The sequence below is a fragment of the Triticum aestivum genome, chromosome 7A, assembly GCF_018294505.1.
Source record: "Triticum aestivum cultivar Chinese Spring chromosome 7A, IWGSC CS RefSeq v2.1, whole genome shotgun sequence".
NCBI lineage: Eukaryota > Viridiplantae > Streptophyta > Magnoliopsida > Poales > Poaceae > Triticum > Triticum aestivum.
Window position 1 is genome coordinate 13,961,550 of NC_057812.1, and position 21,456 is coordinate 13,983,005.

Consider the following 21,456-nt stretch of genomic DNA (forward strand, 5'->3'; position numbering starts at 1 on the left):
TTTCAGTAAGATGGAACAAGATAGCAACTTGTTGGAAGTAACACATTTTGATGTGTGCAGTCGAATGAGTGCTGAGGCATGCAGTGAATATCATTATGTTCTTACTTCACAGATGATTCGAGTAAATGTTGAGTATATTTACTTGATGAAACACAAGTCTGAATTATTGAATGGTTCAAGTAATTTCAGAGTGAAGTAGCAGATCATTGTGACAAGAGGATAAAATGTCTATGATATGATCATAGAGATGAATATCTGAGTTACGAGTTTTGGCACACAATTAAGACATTGTGGAAATTGTTTCGCAATTAATACCGCCTGGAACACCATAATATGATGGTGTGTCCGAACATCATAGTTGCACCCTATTGGATATGGTGCGTACCATGATGTCTCTTATCGAATTACCACTATCGTTCATGGGTTAGGCATTAGAGACAACCACATTCACTTTAAATAGGGCACCACGTAATTCCGATGAGATGACACCGTATGAATTATGGTTTAGAGAAACCTAAGTTGTCGTTTCTTAAAAGTTTGGGGCTGCGACGCTTATATGAAAAAGTTTCAGGTTGATAAGCTCGAACCCAAAGCGGATAAAATGCATCTTCATAGGAAACCCAAAACAGTTGGGTATACCTCCTAATTCAGATCCGAAAGCAATATGGATTGTTTCTAGAATCAGGTCCTTTCTTGAGGAAAAGTTTCTCTCGAAAGAATTGCGTGGGAGGATGGTGGAGACTTGATGAGGTTATTGAACCGTCTCTTCAACTAGTGTGTGACAGGGCACAGGGAGTTGTTCCTATGGCACCTACACCAATTGAAGTGGAAGCTTATGATAGTAATCATGAAGCTTCGGATCAAGTCACTACCGAACCTCGTAGGATGACAAGGATGCGTACTACTTCAGAGTGGTACGTAATCCTGTCTTGGAAGTCATGTTGCTGGACAACAATGAACCTACGAGCTATGGAGAAGCAATGGTGAGCCCGGATTCCGATAAATGGCTTGAGGCCATAAAATCCGAGAGAAGATCCATGTATGAGTACAGATGGATTTCAAAAGGAAGACGGACAATGATGGTAAATGTCACCATTAAGAAAGCTCGACTTGTCGTTAAGATGTTTTCCGACAAGTTCAAGGAGTTGACTACAATGAGATTTTCTCACTCGTAGCGATGCTTAAAGTCCGTCGGAATCATGTTAGCATTAGCTGCATTTATGAAATCTGGCATATGGATGTCAAGACAAGTTTCCTTACTAGTTTTCGTACGGAAAGGTTGTATACAATACAATCAGAAAAGTTTTGTCGATCCTAAGGATGCTAATAAGTATGCAAAGCTCCAGCAATCCTTCTAAGGACTGGAGTGAGCATCTCGGAGTTGGAATGTATGCTTTGATGATGATCAAAGATTTTGGGTTTGTACAAAGTTTATGAGAAACTTGTATTTCCAAAGAAGTGAGTGGGAGCACTATAGAATTTCTGATGAGTATATGTTGTTGACATATTGTTGATCAGAAATGACGTAGAATTTCTGGAAAGCATATAGGGTTATTTTGAAAGTGTTTTTCAATGGAAAGCCTGGATTAAGCTGCTTGAGCATTGAGCATCAAGATCTATAAGGATAGATCAAAACGCTTAATGGTACTTTCAAATGAGCACATACCTTGACATGATCTTGAAGGTGTTCAAGATGGATCAGTCAAAGAAGAAGTTCTTGCCTGAGTTGTAAGGTACGAAGTTAAGACTTAAAGCTCGACCACGGCAGAATAGAGAGAAAGGACGAAGGTCGTCCCCTATGCTTAAAACGTAGGCTCTTCAGTATGCTATGCTGTGTACCGCACCTGAAGTGTGCCTTGCCATGAGTCAGTCAAGGGGTACAAGAGTGATCCAAGAATGGCTCACAGGACAGCGGTCAAAGTTATCCTTAGTAACTAGTGGACTAAGGAATTTTCTCGATTATGGAGGTGGTAAAAGAGTTCGTCATAAAGTTACGACGATGCAAGCTTGACACCTATCCGGATAGCTCTGAGTAGATAGACCGGATACATATAATGGAGCAATAATTTAGAATAGCTCCAAGTAGAAGAGTTGTTTGGAATAGCTCCAAATAGAGCGTGGTAGCTGCATCTAGGAGATGACATAGAGATTTGTAAAGCACACACGGATCTGAAAGGTTCAGACCCGTTGACTAAAACCTCTCTCACAAGCAACATGATCAAACATAAAACTCATTGAGTGTTAATCACATAGTGATGTGAACTAGACTACTGACTCTAGTAAACTCTTGGGTATTAGTCACATGGCGATGTGACCTATGAGTGTTAATCACATGGCGATGTGAACTAGATTATTGACTCTAGTGCAAGTGGGAGACTATTGGAAATATGCCCTAGAGGCAATAATAAAAGTATTATTATTATATTTCCTTGTTCATGATAATTGTCTTTTATTCATGCTATAACTGTATTATCCGGAAATCGTAATACACGTGTGAATACATAGACCTCAATATGTCCCTAGTGAGCCTCTAGTTGACTAGCTCGTTGTGATCAACAGATAGTCATGGTTTCCTGGCTATGGACATTGGATGTCGTTGATAACGGGATCACATCATTAGGAGAATGATGTGATGGACAAGACCCAATCCTAAGACTAGCACAAAAGATCGTGTAGTTCATTTGCTAGAGCTTTGCCAATGTCAAGTATCTTTTCCTTAGACCATGAGATTGTGCAACTCTCGGATACCGTAGGAATGCTTTGGGTGTACCAAACGTCACAACGTAACTGGGTGGCTATAAAGGTGCATTACAGGTATCTCCGAAAGTGTCTGTTGGGTTGGCACGAATCGAGACTGGGATTTGTCACTCCGTGTAAACGGAGAGGTATCTCTGGGCCCACTCGGTAGGACATCATCACATGCGCAATGTGACCAAGGAGTTGATCACGGGATGATGTGTTACGGAACGAGTAAAGTGACTTGCCGGTAACGAGATTGAACAAGGTATCGGTATGCCGACGATCGAATCTCGGGCAAGTAACATACCGATAGACAAAGGGAATTGAATACGGGATCGATTGAGTCCTTGACATCGTGGTTCATCCGATGAGATCATCGTGGAACATGTGGGAGCCATCATGGGTATCCAGATCCCGCTGTTGGTTATTGACCGGAGAACGTCTCGGTCATGTCTGCATGTCTCCCGAACCCGTAGGGTCTACACACTTAAGGTTCGATGACGCTAGGGTTATAAAGGAAGCTTGTATGTGGTTACCGAATGTTGTTCGGAGTCCCGGATGAGATCCCGGACGTCACGAGGAGTTCCGGAATGGTCCGGAGGTAAAGATTTATATATAGGAAGTCCTGTTTCGGCCATCGGGACAAGTTTCGGGGTCATCGGTATTGTACCGGGGCCACCGGAAGGGTCCCGGGGGCCCACCGGGTGGGGCCACCTGCCCCGGGGGGCCACATGGGCTGTAGGGGGTGCGCCTTGGCCTACATGGGCCAAGGGCACCAGCCCCAAGAGGCCCATGCGCCTAGGGAACCCTAGAGGGAAGAGTCCTCAAAGGGGAAGGCACCTCCGAGGTGCCTTGGGGAGGATGGACTCCTCCCCTCCCTCTTGGCCGCCGCACCAGATGCCATCTAGGGCTGGCCGCCGCCCCTAGGGGGTGGGAAAACCCTAAAGGGGGCGCAGCCCCCTTCCCCCCTATATATATTGAGGCATGGGGCTGCCCATAACACGCGATTTGATCTCTCGTTGGTGCAGCCCTGCCCCTCTCCCTCCTCCTCTTCTCCCATGGTGCTTGGCGAAGCCCTGGGGGATTGCCACGCTCCTCCACCACCACCACGCCGTTGTGCTGCTGCTGGATGGAGTCTTCCTCAACCTCTCCCTCTCTCCTTGCTGGATCAAGGCGTGGGAGACGTCACCGGGCTGTACGTGTGTTGAACGCGGAGGTGCCGTCCGTTCGGCACTTGATCATCGGTGATCTGAATCACGACGAGTACGACTCCATCAAACCCGTTCACTTGAACGCTTCCGCTTAGCAATCTACAAGGGTATGTAGATGCAAACTCTCCTCTCCTTCTACTCGTTGCTGGTCTCTCCATAGATAGATCTTGGTGATTCGTAGGAAAATTTTTGAATTTCTGCTACGTTCCCCAACAACATACAGATGTATGTGGTCCGATGAATATTGAGGCTCGTGGCGGATATCGTTATTTTCTCACCTTCACAGATGACTTAAGCAGATATGGGTATATCTACTTAATGAAACACAAGTCTGAAACATTTGAAAAGTTCAAAGAATTTCAGAGTGAAGTTGAAAATCATCGTAACAAGAAAATAAAGTTTCTACGATCTGATCGTGGAGGAGAATATTTGAGTTACGAGTTTGGTGTACATTTGAAACAATGCGGAATAGTTTCGCAACTCACGCCACCCGGAACACCATAGCGTAATGGTGTGTCCGAACGTCGTAATCGTACTTTACTAGATATGGTGCGATCTATGATGTCTCTTACTGATTTACCGCTATCGTTTTGGGGTTATGCTTTAGAGACGGCCGCATTCACGTTAAATAGGACACCATCAAAATCCGTTGAGACGATGCCTTATGAACTATGGTTTGGCAAGAAACCAAAGTTTCGTTTCTTAAAGTTTGGGGCTGCGATGATTATGTGAAAAAGCTTCAACCTGATAAGCTCGAACCCAAATCGGAGAAATGTGTCTTCATAGGATACCCAAAGGATACTGTTGGGTACACCTTCTATCACAGATCCGAAGGCAAGACATTCGTTGCTAAGAATGGATCCTTTGTAAAGAAGGAGTTTCTCTCGAAAGAAGTGAGTGGGAGGAAAGTAGAACTTGACGAGGTAACTGTACCTGCTCCCTTATTGGAAAGTAGTACATCACAGAAACCTGTTTCTGCGACACCTACACCAATTAGTGATGAAGCTAATGATAATGATCATGAAACTTCAGAACAAGATACTACTGAACCTCGTAGATCAACCAGAGTAAGATCCGCGCCAGAGTGGTACGGTAATCCTGTTCTGGAAGTCATGCTACTAGATCATGATGAACCTACGAACTATGAAGAAGCGATGGTGAGCCCAGATTCTACAAAATGGCTTGAAGCCATGAAATCTCAGATGGGATCCATGTATGAGAACAAAGTCTGGACTTTGGTTGACTTGCCCGATGGTCGGCAAGCAATTGAGAATAAATGGATCTTCAAGAAGAAGACTGACGCTGACGGTAATGTTACTGTCTACAAAGCTCGACTTGTCGCAAAAGGTTTTCGACAAGTTCAAGGGATTGACTACGATGAGACCTTCTCACCCGTAGCGATTCTTAAGTCTGTCCGAATCATGTTAGCAATTGCCGCATTTTATGATTATGAAATTTGGCAGATGGATGTCAAAACTGCATTCTTGAATGGATTTCTGGAAGAAGAGTTGTATATGATGCAACCAGAAGGTTTTGTCGATCCAAAGGGAGCTAACAAAGTGTGCAAGCTCCAGCGATCCATTTATGGACTGGTGCAAGCCTCTCGGAGTTGGAATAAACGCTTTGATAGTGTGATCAAAGCATTTGGTTTTATACAGACTTTCGGAGAAGCCTCTATTTACAAGAAAGTGAGTGGGAGCTCTGTAGCATTTCTGATATTATATGTGGATGACATATTACTGATTGGAAATGATATAGAATTTCTGGATAGCATAAAGGGATACTTGAATAAGAGTTTTTCAATGAAAGACCTCGGAGAAGCTGCTTACATATTAGGAATAAAGATCTATAGAGATAGATCAAGACGCTTAATTGGACTTTCACAAAGCACATACCTTGACAAGATTTTGAAGAAGTTCAAAATGGATCAAGCAAAGAAAGGGTTCTTGCCTGTGTTACAAGGTGTGAAGTTGAGTCAGACTCAATGCCCGACCACTGCAGAAGATAGAGAGAAAATGAAAGATGTTCCCTATGCTTCAGCCATAGGATCTATCATGTATGCAATGCTGTGTACCAGACCTGATGTGTGCCTTGCTATAAGTCTAGCAGGGAGGTACCAAAGTAATCCAGGAGTGGATCACTGGACAGCGGTCAAGAACATCCTGAAGTACCTGAAAAGGACTAAGGATATGTTTCTCATATATGGAAGTGACAAAGAGCTCATCGTAAATGGTTACGTTGATGCAAGCTTTGACACTAATCCGGACGATTCTAAATCACAAACCGAATACGTGTTTACATTAATCAGTGGAGCTGTCAGTTGGTGCAGTTCTAAACAAAGCGTCGTGGCGGGATCTACATGTGAAGCAGAGTACATAGCTGCTTCGGAAGCAGCAAATGAAGGAGTCTGGATGAAGGAGTTCATATCCGATCTAGGTGTCATACCTAGTGCATCGGGTCCAATGAAAATCTTTTGTGACAATACTGGTGCAATTGCTTTGGCAAAGGAATCCAGATTTCACAAAAGAACCAAGCACATCAAGAGACGCTTCAATTCCATCCGGGATCTAGTCCAGGTGGGAGACATAGAGATTTGCAAGATACATACGGATCTGAATGTAGCAGACCCGTTGACTAAGCCTCTTCCACGAGCAAAACATGATCAGCACCAAGGCTCCATGGGTGTTATAATCATTACTGTGTAATCTAGATTATTGACTCTAGTGCAAGTGGGAGACTGAAGGAAATATGCCCTAGAGGCAATAATAAATTATTATTTATTTCCTTATATCATGATAAATGTTTATTATTCATGCTAGAATTGTATTAACCGGAAACATAATACATGTGTGAATACATAGACAAACAGAGTGTCACTAGTATGCCTCTACTTGACTAGCTCGTTAATCAAAGATAGTTATGTTTCCTAACCATAAACAAAGAGTTGTTATTTGATTAACGGGATCACATCATTAGGTGAATGATCTAATTGACATGACCCATTCCATTAGCTTAGCACCCGATCGTTTAGTATGTTGCTATTGCTTTCTTCATGACTTATACATGTTCCTATGACTATGAGATTATGCAACTCCCGTTTACCGGAGGAACACTTTGTGTGCTACCAAACGTCACAACGTAACTGGGTGATTATAAAGGAGCTCTACAGGTGTCTCCAAAGGTACATGTTGGGTTGGCGTATTTCGAGATTAGGATTTGTCACTCCGATTGTCGGAGAGGTATCTCTGGGCCCTCTCGGTAATGCACATCACATAAGCCTTGCAAGCATTGCAACCAATGAGTTAGTTGCGAGATGATGTATTACGGAACGGGTAAAGAGACTTGCCGGTAACGAGATTGAACTATGTATTGGATACCGACGATCGAATCTCGGGCAAATAACATACCGATGACAAAGGGAACAACGTATGTTGTTATGCGGCCTGACCGATAAAGATCTTCGTAGAATATGTAGGAGCCAATATGGGCATCCAAGTCCCTCTATTGGTTATTGACCGGAGATTTGTCTCAGTCATGTCTACATTGTTCTCGAACCGTAGGGTCCGCACGCTTAACGTTACGATGACAGTTATTATGAGTTTATGCATTTTGTTGTACCGAAGTTAGTTCGGAGTCCCGGATGTGATCACGGACATGACGAGGAGTCTCGAAATGGTCGAGACATAAAGATTGATATATTGGACGACTATATTCGGACACTCGAAGTGTTCCGGGTGATTTCGGATAAAACCGGAGTGCCGGAGGGGTTACCGGAACCCCCCGAGGAAGTAATGGGCCTTATTGGGCCTGAGGGGAGAGAGAGGGCACCAGCCCAGGAGGTGGCGCCCCCCCCATGGGGAGTCCGAATTGGACTAGGGAGGGGGGGCGCGGTCCCTCTTTCCCTCCCCCTCTCCCTCTCTTTCCTTCCCCCTCTTCTTCCTAGTTGGACTAGGAAAGGGGAGTCCTACTCCCACTAGGAGGAGGACTCCCCCTCCCTTTTGGCGCTCCCCATAGGGCCGGCCGGCCTCTCCCCTTGCTCCTTTATATAAGGGGGCAGGGGGGCACCCTAGAACACACAAGTTGATCCTCGTGATCGTTCCTTAGCCATGTGCGGTGCCCCCCTCCACCATATTCCACCTCGGTCATATCGTTGTAGTGCTTAGGCGAAGCCCTGCGTCGGTAGAACATCATCATCGTCACCACGCCGTTGTGCTGACGGAACTCATCCCCGAAGCTTTGCTGGATCGGAGCCCGGGGAGCGTCATCGAGTTGTACGTGTGCTAAGAACTCGGAGGCGCCGGAGTAATGGTGCTTGGATCGGTCGGATCGGGAAGACGTACGACTGCTTCCTCTACGTTGCGTCAACGCTTCCGCTTCGGTCTACGAGGGTACGTAGACAACACTCTCCCCTCTCGTTGCTATGCATCACCATGATCTTGCGTGTGCGTAGGTAAATTTTTGAAATTACTACGTTCCCCAACACGAGCTTGTAAGGACGTTTGCACACAGGTTCCGTGTCGGGCTCAAGATCAATAACGAATTCAACTGGCCGGTGTGGAGGCATTCCTGGAAGCTCTTCTGGAAAGACGTCTTGATATTCGCAAACGACTGGAATTTGCGAGATAGCATCCAGTTCACCCTTGTCATTGAGAGAAAACAAACGGATGGTATTATCCCGAGCGGCAAAGACAATTACATCCTCAGACGAATGAGTCAATTGAATCTGCCTGGCTGCACAATCAAGATGTGCCTTGTGCTTAGTAAGCCAATCCATTCCGAGAATAAGATCAATATCCGAGTTACCAAGAACCACCGGAGAAGAGAGAAACTTGTAATCGCCCAAAGTGATAGTAACATCGGGGACGCAATTGTTAGAAGTCATTTGCTTGCCCGGAGACACAATCTTCAACGGAACAGGAATCCTTTCGGTCACAAAATCATGCTTGGCCACAAATGGAGTTGAAATAAAAGAAAGCGATGCACCAGTGTCAAAAAGAACTTTTGCAGGAACATCGTTAACAGGAAGGTTACCCATGATGACATCTGGCGAGTCCTCTGCCTGAGCTGCATTCAGCAAGTTGACCTTGGCGTGCTTGGGGTTATGCTTGACCACAGCTGTACTTGCCGATCTCACAGGAGGAGGAGGAGGAAGACACCTCTGGTTGAAACACTTGTTGGCATAGTGACCCTTTTCTTGGCACTTGTTGCACGTGACCTCTGAAAGCGGACGGTGGTACGGAGCACTCGATCTTGGAGGTTGAGACGAAGACTTGTTCTGAAAGCCAGGGTTGGGTGGGTGGGAAGAACCACTGCCACCTTTGCTCTTCTGCTGATACAGCTGACGAAATGGAGGAGTAGGAAGCCAATACTTCTGCTGCTTGGCCACTTGAGTAGAGGAAGAAGGAGTAGCATCTCTGGCTCGCTTCTTGGAAGCATCACACCTCAACTGAGCAGCCTCTTGCTTCAGTGCCATGTTGTAGAACTCATCGTATCTCAACGGCTCAAAGAGGACAAGAGCGAGCTGAATTTCTTCTCTGAGGCCACCCCTGAACGGATATATCATGCTCTTCTTATCAGGTACGTCCTGCTTGGCAAAGCGGGCGAGCTTCTAAAACAACTTGTTGTAGTCATAGACAGACAAAGAGCCTTGCTTCAAATTGCGGAATTCCTGACGCTTACTTTCAACCACACTTTGAGGGATGTGATGAGCTCGGAAATCTTGACGGAAATCATCCCAAGTGATCAGACGTCCACCTCTGGAATCCTTGTACTGCTGGAACCATTCTGCAGCTTGATCTTTGAGTTGGAAGGAAGCGAACTTGACGAAATCTTCAGGCCTGACGTTGCTGCACTCAAAATGCTTACCCAGATCCACAAGCCAATTGTCAGCATCAGAAGCCTCAATACAATTGCTGAACGTCTTTGGCCCATTAGCAAGGAACTGGTTCAGTGTAGCAAAATGATTCTGATTGCTGCCTTGATTCCCTTGACTGCCTTGATTGCGCTCTTGGAGGATTTGCATGATCAACTGTGTGTTTGCATTGGTTGCGGCCATCACAGCTTGCCATGCCTCCGGAGGAGGTGGAGGTGCTGGCGGATCTTGATTCTGGTTCTGACTGGTGCTCTTAGCGGGAGCCATCCTGAAGAGGTTGACCACCGTTAGCACATAGACAGATAAATGAAGCTGAAACCAACGGAATGAAAATTGCAACAAAAGTCTTCACATCCGAACAAAATGAGCGAATGCATTTCTCTTGAAATGGTCACATATCCATAAATTGAGAAGCCACGTAGAATGAAGGTAGATAAATAAATCAACAAGGTACGGCTCAAGAATGAATAATCGGTAAGAAACCCCAATCTCAAACCAATATCCATGGAAGAAGAACTAGAGCTACAAGAATTCCCACCTATGAAACTCCCGAACCTTTCCGGTTATGCAATCATGTGTTGGGGATACAGGGGAAGCATAATATCTCACCCAAATCTAGCAAATCCTACACTTAGTTGTATCCATCCTTCAACACATAACCAAGAAACCTTCGGAAACCATCTACCTCAACCTTCGAAAAGCATCCGTTATACAAGTTATGGCGATACTCCCGAACTCCCGCCCCAGTACTGGGTGGCGTCGAGGTTATCTCACCAACGAACTGCATAAAAGAGATTTTTGATGTCGGCGAAAATATCTCAAGTATTCCAGAATTGCAACGATAAAATTATGATGACAACACCTCAGAGCTCAACTCCCCGGGACACTTCCACTAAACCCCTGACAGGGGCACCAAGACAATGTTCTCATCATAAAACCATCGGAACGATTCCAAGATACCCGCGTGATCCTAAATTTTTTTTAGTGAAATTTGAGAAGAGAAGAGTCAAAACTCTACGTCAGGATGCCTTACCAGAGCGATGTGGAGACTGGGAAGTAAAAAGAATTCCTAAGCTCTCCGATATATAATTCCTAAATGACTCAAAACATTTTTCTAGACACAACTCGGCTGCTAAAAACGATCAAGCAATGGGGCTCCTAAGGTCGGGGAAGGCTCTGATTACCAACTTGTAACGCCCTCGATGCGGCTATAGCTCCCACGTGTCGAGGCACGACTTAGAGACATAACCGCATTGAAAGCAATGTCGCAAGTTAGGTAATCATCACAACATCCCATGTAATATAAAGAATAAAAGGGGAGATACATAGTTGGCTTACACTCGCCACGTCAATCAAAGTACATAAATAACATACATCATCCAAACACTCATGGCCCGACTACGGCGCCAAAATAGAAGAAAACCCAACATGCGACACGGTCCCAATCACCCCCAACTGGGCGCCACTAGTGATCATCAGGAAAAGAGACATAGTAATGCTGAGAGTCCTCGTCGAACTCCCACTTGAGCTCGTACGCGTCACCTGGAGCGGAATCACCTGGACCTGCATCTGGTATAATAGGAATCTGTGAGCCACAGGGACTCAGCAATCTCGCACCCTCGCGATCAAAACTATTTAAGCTTATAGGAAGGGGTAAGGCAAATATATGTGGAGCTGCAGCAAGCTACTAGCATGTATGGTGGCTAACTTAGGCGCAAATGAGAGAGAGAAGAGAAGGCAAAGCGCGAACGCATAACTAAAGAGGGCAAACCTGCGGCAAACATTACTCCAACACCGTGTCCACTTCCCGGACTCCGCCGAGAAGAGGCCATCACGGTTACACACTCGGTTGATTCATTTTAATTAAGTTTATGTTTAAGTTATCTACAACCGGACATTAACAAATTCCCATATGCCCATAACCGCAGGCACGGCTTTCGAAAGTTCAATCCCTGCAGGGGAGTCCCAACTTAGCCCATGACAAGCTCTCACGGTCAACAAAGGAATAGACCTCCACCCGAGACATTCCGATCAGACTCGGTATCCCGGTACAACAAGACATTTCGATAGGTTAAAACAAGACCAGCAACACCGCCCGAATGTGCTGACAAATCCCGATAGGTGCTGCACATATCTCTTTCTAAGGGCACACTCAGATGAACACTACGTACAACTAAAACCAACCCTCGAGTTGCCCCGAGGTGGCGCTGCAAGTGGCTCTATTTGGACCAACACTCAGAGGAGCACTGGCCCGGGGGGGTTTAAATAAGATGACACTCGGGCTCCGGAAACCCAAGGGAAAAAGAGGCTAGGTGGCAAATGGTAAAACCAAGGTTGGGCATTGCTGGAAAAGCTTTAATCAAGGCGAACTATCAAGGGGTTCCCATTATAACCCAACCGTGTAAGGAACGCAAAAATCCGGGAACATAACACCGATATGACAGAAACTAGGGCGGCAAGAGTGGAACAAAACACTAGGCGAGAGGCCGAGCCTTCCACCCTTTACCAAGTATATAGATGCATTAAGATAACATAGCAATATAATGATATCCCAACAAGTAAATAAATGTTCCAACAAGGAACGGCCTCCAATCTTCACCTGCAACTAGCAACGCTATAAGAGGGGCTGAGCAAAGCGGTAACATAACCAATCAACGTTTTGCTAGGACATGGTGGGTTAGAGGTTTGACATGGCAATTGGGAGGCTGACAAGCAAAAGGTAGGCATCGTAGCATTGGCATAGCAAAGAGCGAGCAAACTAGCATAGCAAAGATAGTAGTGATTTCGAGGGTATGATCATCTTACCTGCAAAGCTGTCAGAGTTGACTGGATCCTCAAAAGCAAACTCAACGGGCTCCTCGTTAGTGAACTCGTCTCCCGGCTCTACCCAAACAAGACAAACAAGCAACAAGAATACAATCAACCACGTGCAAGCTCAAACAATTAGATGCAATGATGGTATGCTATGCGGGATGCGATGCGGGATGCAAAATGCAAGATATGACAGGAAATGCATGAACCTGGCCTCAACTTGGAAGTCCAAGTCTGCCACTGGAAAGATGAGATGAAATCGCTTGAAAACAACATAAAGAACGCCGGAATCGGAGTTACGGTTTGGAAATGGCAAGCGATTCAAATATGACACCGGTCTGCGATTTACAGCAAGTAGGCATCTAAATGCAATGAAATGAACATGCTACAACACTCAAACATGGCAACAAAATACATGGCAGGGAAGCATTCAAGAAGCTTAATAAAATTCTAGCACTAAGATACGACCAATTCATCCATTAACAGGTTCAAACAAGCATGGCAAAAACGCAAATGGAAAACAGATCTCAGACTTGGTGAAATTAACACTTGTCTGAAATTTCAGATCATATAGCCCTCTTCGGAGCAACAAAACAACATGCTACAGGACCTGATTATGACAAAGAAGAACATGGCATGGAGCTACTCAACAAGCTTAACAAAAGTCCCTTAGTGACCTTGAGCCAAAAGGGATCACAAAATATACTAACAAGCACACGAACATAGCTAAAACATAACCAGTTTTCAGACTTAGTGAAAACTGACACATGCTGAAACATAACTCACGAAGGCATGTTAACGTGCTCGATGCACTCACTACGGGGCAAGTCATGGCAAGGAAATCATACATCCATTAAGAGGGCACAAAATGCAAGCTAGACATGGCAAGAACAATGGCATAGCATGCACGGATCAACTACAACATCACCGGCAAAATTGCAAACGAGTTGACAATCTGCCTAGATTCACAATGAAGCAAAAGTAGAGCTCGATTGACTCAAGCTAGGGTGCTCCATAATTGCAAACAAAGGCATGGATGGATATAGCATCACAATATTAACAAAACTCCTTTACTGATCATCCTCAAAAGAGGCACGGATCACTAGGAAACATCATGAACATATGGCATCATGAACTAAACAATCCCAGGACTTAGTGAAAATACTAAGTCACTGAAAACAGAGTTACCGGGTGCCTCACTTTGCAAGCTTGCACTAGTCACCACACACATCACAAAAATACATTTGTTGCACCTCTAGAAAGATGACAAAACCCTTAACAAAACATATGTAGAGCATCAGGTCATATCATGCACACAACAATCATGGCAAAAATGACAAAAGTCTAAGATGAAGTAGCAGATCTGACAATTAACTCATGAAGCCCTCTTCTAACAGCATTTCGGGCATCAATATGAACTCTAATGAAAATGATGCAATGGAATGAAATGATGTACTCTCTGAGTGAACATTTTGATATGCTATATGCCCAAATCGGAGCTACGGATGCGTAGTTATGACATGATGAATATTGCATAAAAATTAGGGTTCGGAGGGAAAAAGTCAACCCGTGGAGATATTTTCAGATCTGGATCTCGCCAGAGTTACTGTTCATGCACAAACTTCGAGGATCGCCGGGGAAAGTAGGAGCTCGCCGGAGTGGTGGAGAAGACCGGAGCCGGGCCGGATCCGGCGTGGGGGGAGGCGGCGAGCGGCGCGGACGCCGAGGCGGTGCTGTGGCGGCGCGGTGGCGGCGGGGACCGGCCGGGCGGCGAGGAGCTTCGGCGGCCGGAGATGGCGGGCGGCGGCGCCGGCCACCGGGCGCGGGGACGGAGGAGGCGCGAGGCGCGGGGCGGCTCGGGCCCGATCCGGCTCGGCGCGGGCTCCCCGTGGGCCGAGCGGGCCGCGGCGGCGGTGGGTGGCGCCTGCCACATGGCAGCGCGGGAGAGGACGGCGGCGGTGTCCGGCGCGCGGACGGACGTGTCCGGCGCGCGGATACGAAAATTAGGGTTTCGGGGAGAGGGGAGATCCGAAAACGGAGGGGTCTTTAAATAGGCATAGAGGGAGCTAGGAGAGTCCAAATGAGGTGCGGTTTTCGGCCACGCGATCGTGATCGAACGCTCTAGGTGATGGATGAGAGTTTGGTGGGTTTTGGGACAAATTGGAGGGGTGTTGGGCTGCAACACACATGAGGCCTTTTCGGTCCCTCGGTTAACCGTTGGAGTATCAAACGAAGTCCAAATGATACGAAACTTGACAGGCGGTCTACCGGTAGTAAACCAAGACCGCATGACAAGTCTCGGTCCAGTCCGGAAATGTTTAATCCCCACACACGAAAGAAAGCTAGAAATGACCACCGGAGGAGAATGAAGCGCCGGAATGCAAAACGGACAACGGGGAAAATGCTCGAATGCATGAAATGAACACGTATGCAAATGCAATGCACATGATGACATGATATGAGATGCATGCCAACGACAACGACACATGGAGACAAAGACCCGAACCCGAGAAATAAATATAACTTAACGCCGGAAACGACAAAAGTTGGAGTACAAATCAGGAAAGTTATATACGGGGTGTTACAACACCTCAAAGTATTACATACCAAAGATTTTTTCAGAAATCATAGTGTTTCTAAAAAAACTTTAAAATTACTTTGCTCCTAAACACACCCTAAGTTGCACCTTGGAATGTGTAATGTGAATGAGCTTATATACCTATGAAATTTATTTACAGGTTGCGACCGACGCCATCTGCCACCAACGCCACCGCGCCGTCGTCCCCCAGGGCCGGCCCTGATCCCATGGTGAAAGTGCGTTATATCGACTAGAGGGGGGGTGAATAGGCGATTTTTATGAAATTCTTCACTGAGGAATTTGCTAGTGAGGAAATTCCTTAGCGAAGAACTACTAGCAGCGGAATAAGTACTCAGAAGTAACATAGCAGAATACATGCATGGTCATCATGATGAAATGAAGACAAACACAGAGTATAGGAAGCGTAAACACAGGATAGCACAAGATGAAGACAAACAGACTGAAGAAATTGAACTGAGGAAATTGAGAAAGTCTTCAGTCAAAGTCTTCAAACACAGATATGAACAAACACACAACACAGTAATGAGGAAATGAAAGTGTTGAGGAAATAGAACCAGTTGGCTTGGTGAAGACAATGATTTGGTAGACCAGTTCCAACTGCTGTCTCAGTTGTACATCTGGTTGGAGCGGCTGAGTATTTAAACTCGAGGACACCCAGTCTCTGACACACAGTCCTCACCGTATTCTCCTTGAGCTAAGGACACACAGTCCTCGCCCAATCACTCGTGGTAAGTCTTCAGGTGACTTCCAAACCTTGACAAACTCGGTCACTCGGCGATCCACAATTCCTCTTGGATGATCTAGACCATGACGCCTAACCCTCTGGAAGAAGCACAGTCTTCAAAGGTAACAAGCGTCGGATCCACGCAGGATCAATCTCTTCAGTGATGCTCAATCACTTTGGGTTGTAGGTGTTTTGGGTTTGGGTTTGGATTTTCCTCACTTGATGATTTTCGCTCAAAGTCCCCGGAGGATGGGATGCTCTCAAATGACAAGTGTCAAGTTCTCTCGGAGCAGCCAACCAGCTAGTGGTTGTAGGGGGCGGCTATTTATAGCCTAGGGAACAGCCCGACATGATAAGACATAAATGCCCTTCAATGATATGACCGTTAGGTGGATAAGATATTTTGGGGCAGCTGGCGCGTAGCACAGCAACGGTCGGAAATTTGAGGTACAAATTCCTCAGGGCTATCATGTTCCTCATAGTGTAGGCAATTCACACTGGCGAATTCCTAACTCCTTAGTCAGAGCAAAGTCCTCAGTGACCAGAAGAACTGCGTCTCTGTCACTGAAGAAATTGACTGAACTGTATGAGATTTCCAATGGCTTCACTCGAAGGGATTGGTAGGTGTAGGATTTGAGTTGAGCATCACATGGAAATTTTCTCCTTAGTATTTCCTCGACCCCCTTTAACAGTACGGTGTTTCCTATGAATCAAGAAAGAGAAAATGAAACTACGAAAACAAAAGTCTTCACGCTTCATGTTCCTCAAATGAATGCCAAGTCTTCAGGATTGCACCAATTTCTTCACTTTCAAAGTCTTCAGAAAGTCTTCAGAATATCAAAGTCTTCAGTCGAAGAACTTCATTTTTAGGGGTTGACTTTCTCTGTAAATATCAAACTCCTCATAGACTTATAGACCTGTGTACACTCATAAACACATTAGTTCCTTAACCTATAAGTCTTCAATACACCAAAATCACTGAGGGGCACTAGATGCACTTACAATCTCCCCCTTTTTGGTGATTGATGACAATATAGGTTAAGTTTTCAACGGGAATAAACATATGAAGTGTAAATAGTGATATTGAGGAATTTGATTGCAAGATATAGAAGAACTCCCCCTGAAGATGTGCATAGTGAGGAATTTGCTTTTGAAGCAATGCACACTTGAAGAGTTGAATCATGGAGATCTCCCCCTATATCTTGTAATTCATACACGCATTTGTTATATAATATGAAGAATTTGAAATGCATGATGAAATATGGTGCCTGATGTAATTTAGCATGCGTGCAATAATATTAATGAGGAATAGGCATGCAGAATAGTGCGTAAAAAACATCAGAGCATAGTGCATCAAAAGTATCAGCGCACCATCGGGTTTAAGATTACAACTCGATCCAATAAAAGTTTCGGAGGAACGAGAGTTGTAACTTAGCAAAAAATGCCCATATAGTAGACCTGATTGAAGACTAACTCAGATTTCTCCCCCTTTGTCATCAAATGACCAAAATTATTGAAACTGAGGACTAATGCCCCTGAAGACAATCAAGTTGATGAAGGAGCGCCAGCGTTGTTGGGTTCGCTTATTGAAGTAGGGCCTGCCGCAGTATCGTCCAAGTCTTCATTTTCATCAGTCTCACGTGATGAAGAATATGAGCTGGCCACCAAAGAAGGAACCTTGACCTTCTTGTATTTCTTCGGAGGAGGTGCAGACCAGTCAAATGCTTCTTTGAGACCCATTTTCTCCAGATCTTCAGCGCTGTAGACTTGTGACAGAACAGCCCAGGTGCGGTTGAGGGTTTCATGAAGGTAGTAGTGGTTTTTCTTCACTGCATTGTGTGTTGAAGTCATGTTGTGAAGAATTGAACCAAACTGACACTTGACCCATTTGTGATTGCGATCAACCTTTTGATGAAGACTGAGGCGTAACTCACGATCAGTCATCACCCTGGGTGCTATGGCTTGAGGATTTGGCTTGGCACTGTTGGCGGCAGAGTCATCATTGGTGGAATAAGAAGCAGCCTTGCGAAATTGACCATCCAATGGACGAATGCCTTCATCTATCACAGCAGTAGCCTTGCCCTTTTCTTCAGCTGAGGAAAATGTCCTTTTGAGGACTTCAATAGGGGGCAAGTAGCTGTAGTGGTTGAGAGTTTCAGCTTTGTAGTTGAGTGAAGACCTTGTCCTGATGAATCTCATATCCATGGTGCATAAGGCTTCAGCTCAAAAGGTGACATATCAATGTTTGCCAGAGTCCTCATGAAGAAATCATGGAGTTGACGGGAACGCCACGACAGATGTTGAAAAGCATGTTCTTCATGATGCCAACGACTTCTTCATCATTTGAGTCGTGGCCTTTGATAGGACTCATTGTCTTCGATAGAATGCGATAGACGGTCCGAGGCACATACAACAATTCCTTAACGAGGAATTTGGTTCGTGGGGCCTGCCCTGGCTTCAAAGGCTTCATCAGCACTTGCATGTAGTGATTTGAAAGCTCAGGTTCGTTGTAAACACAACGTGCATCTTCAAGGGGAGGACTTAGAGGAAGGGCACGAAGCAATTCAGATGTTGGGGCCTTGTAATGTGTGTTCTCAGTCATCCAGTCCAGAACCCATGAATTCACATCTTCAGAGTTGCCGGTGATGTGCAGCGTTGTGTAGAACTGAATAATGAGTTCTTCATTCCAATCGCAGATGTCAGTGCAGAAGTTGAGCAGCCCAGCGTCATAGAGAACACTGAGGACTGGTGTGAAGCACGGCAAGGACTCCATGTCTACATGAGGAATATGTGCATGGTCGAAGACTTTGTCTTTGTTGAATAGCACTGAGGAATAGAAGTTGGCTTGACTAGCAGTCCAGAAACGCCTCTTCCTTATGCGAGCAGAGTCATAAGGGTTGTAATCTGTGAAGAATACATGCTCGAAAAAAAAGTCTTCAGCCTTGAACTTTTGCTTCCTTGAGAACGGATCCTTTGGCTTTGGCACAGGAGTGTTAGTGAGTTGCATCACTATCTCAGGAATCACGACGTCAGGTTCTTCATGCTGAGGAATTTCTGGTTCCTCCTCAGGTGCAGTCACATTTTCAGTATCAGCAGCAGTTTCTTCAGCACTAGTGGCTGGAATTTCTTCATGCACAGATGTAGTGGGATGAGTTTCTTCAGAGCCCAATTGAACAGTAGGTGCAGGAGAGTGAGGAATTTGCTGCAGTGGGGTGAAGAGTGGGGAATTTGGATGCTGACTTTCCCAAAAGTCGTCATTCATCAATGGAGTTGTGCTTCCAATGTCCACATCTTCATCATCAATTTCTTCAACACCAGCCTCTTCAGCATCAAACTGAGGCATTGGTGATGAGGCCATTGGGGTTGAAGGGATTGCATCCACTTCAATTTCTTCATCAATCTGCTCTGACGAAGCAGCAGATTGAGTTTCTTCATCAGATCCGCTTGGGATCTCATATTCTTCACCAAAAGGAACAAGGTCCTTTGATGGCATGGTTGAAATTGGAACAACATCAATTGGATTGTCGAACGAGCTGGTCATGGGCTTCATCTTCTTTTGGGCTGAAGATTCTGAAGCACTTGATGCTTTCCTTTTCTTCACTGCAGCTCGCTCTGCAGCCTTGGTCTTCTTCACATCTGATGTAGATGGAAGGATTGGAGTTGGTGTAGGCGCAGGTGGAGCTGAGGAATCTGGTTGATTTTCCTCAGGCGCAACTGATGCAATTGCCCTGACTTCTTCAGTTTCTTCAGGCGCACCACTAGTGGATGCCCTGGCAATTTCTTCAGCGGCTGGAATGGAGTCATCAGCCCTGGAACTAGCATTTTCTTCAGTAGCCTGAAAATCATCAGCGGTGCTGGCATGTTCTTCAGTTTGCTGAACAGATGCTTCAGCTTGAGGAACTTCTTGTTGCGATGGGGCTGCAACATTTGTGAACTGTTCAGTCAGTTTCACAAACCTGACTTTGGCTCCTTGCCAATCAGCATAGTACAAGTTGAAGTTGTCGCTGAGGGCTTTGATTTCAGCCTGCATCTTGATGAATTCTTCAGTTGTCATTTTGACAACATTTTTCTTCACCAGTTTCTCTTTTCTATACTGCGATTTCTTGATCTCTCTGGCCCTATCATATTTCCATTTCTCCTCTTGGATGAAATGAGTCAGCATGTGATTCTGACCAGGTGTCAGCTTGAAGTCAGGCATAGGTGTGTTGGGATCCTTATGCCAGAGATCAATGTAATCGAGGATTGCCCTTGGATCCAGTAGCAGTGGCACAGGTGTGCCTTTGGCTCTAGCGGCCCTGACTTGTCGGTGTTTGATGATTTCCGCAAGTTCATCATCATCAGCCTCATCATCTTCAAGTGGCTCTTGGAAGGCGACCTGTTTCTTCTTTGAACTTGGGCGAGTACCTCGTCCAGCAGTTGGTTTAGTCTTCAGCAAAGTTGGGCCAGATGAAGAATTAGGCGCTGCTGAGGAACTTGCTGAGACACCAGAGGCAATAGAGATGCCTATAGTTCTTTGGCACGAGGCCAGATGCACAGGTGCTGAGGACTTTGTCGGAACAGTTGAGGACTTTGGTGGAGGTGCTGAGGATTTTGGAGGAGCGGGGCAGCTTGAGGAATTGGTCTTGAGGACTTTGAAGATTCTGGCCGTGAGGGCGCATCTGAGGAACTTGGCCATGAGGGCACTGTTGGTGAAGCACTTGGCTTTCGAGCGGGCTTCTTAACCATTGATTTCCTCGGCTTGACAGAGGCCTCAGTAGCAGCAGCAGCAAAATCTTCATTGAATTTCCTCACTGCTTCTCTGGCTTGTCTTGCCAATTTGGCTTGGCGCTTGGCCCATTCTTTAGGAAAATCCTCACCGTGTTTGAGACTAGTGGGATCAGCCTCTTGGCCAGGTGCCAGTGGATTTCTTGGGCATGGAGGGTTGAGAGCAAATTTCTTCATGTACTTTGGAGTAACATATCTGTACTCCCGCCATTCACGTGCCCATCTCCGTTCAATCCTCTGAATGCGCACCTTGTGCTGATTTTTGTTCTCTTTGCCAAACTTGGCTTCATCAGGTGTGCAGTACTCAGCGTATATATCTTCAGGGATCTCAAAACCAGTCATGACCTCAGGTTTCTTTCCTCCTTTCTGAGGCTTCTTACCATCTACCATGTTCTTCAGCTGAGAAATTTGAACAATGGAATTTTCTGAAGAAATATGCAGTTTTTCTTTGAGGAACGCTGCAAACGAGTTAAGTTGATGAGAACCTAATGATTCAGCAGCGGACATGTGTACCTGTGAACAGAATATAGTTGCGAGGAATTTGGAGAGGTCACATGCGTTCTCAGAAGGTTTTTCAAAAAGAACAAGTTTTAGGAATTTGACCAGATGCATCTTGAGGAATTTCACTAAGCGCGCTATATCTTAGGTTCCAGAGTTGTATAGATCGATGATCCACACAATTGAGGAATCTTGAAGAACATAGCTTAGAGAAATGAATCAAGAACAGAAGATTTGT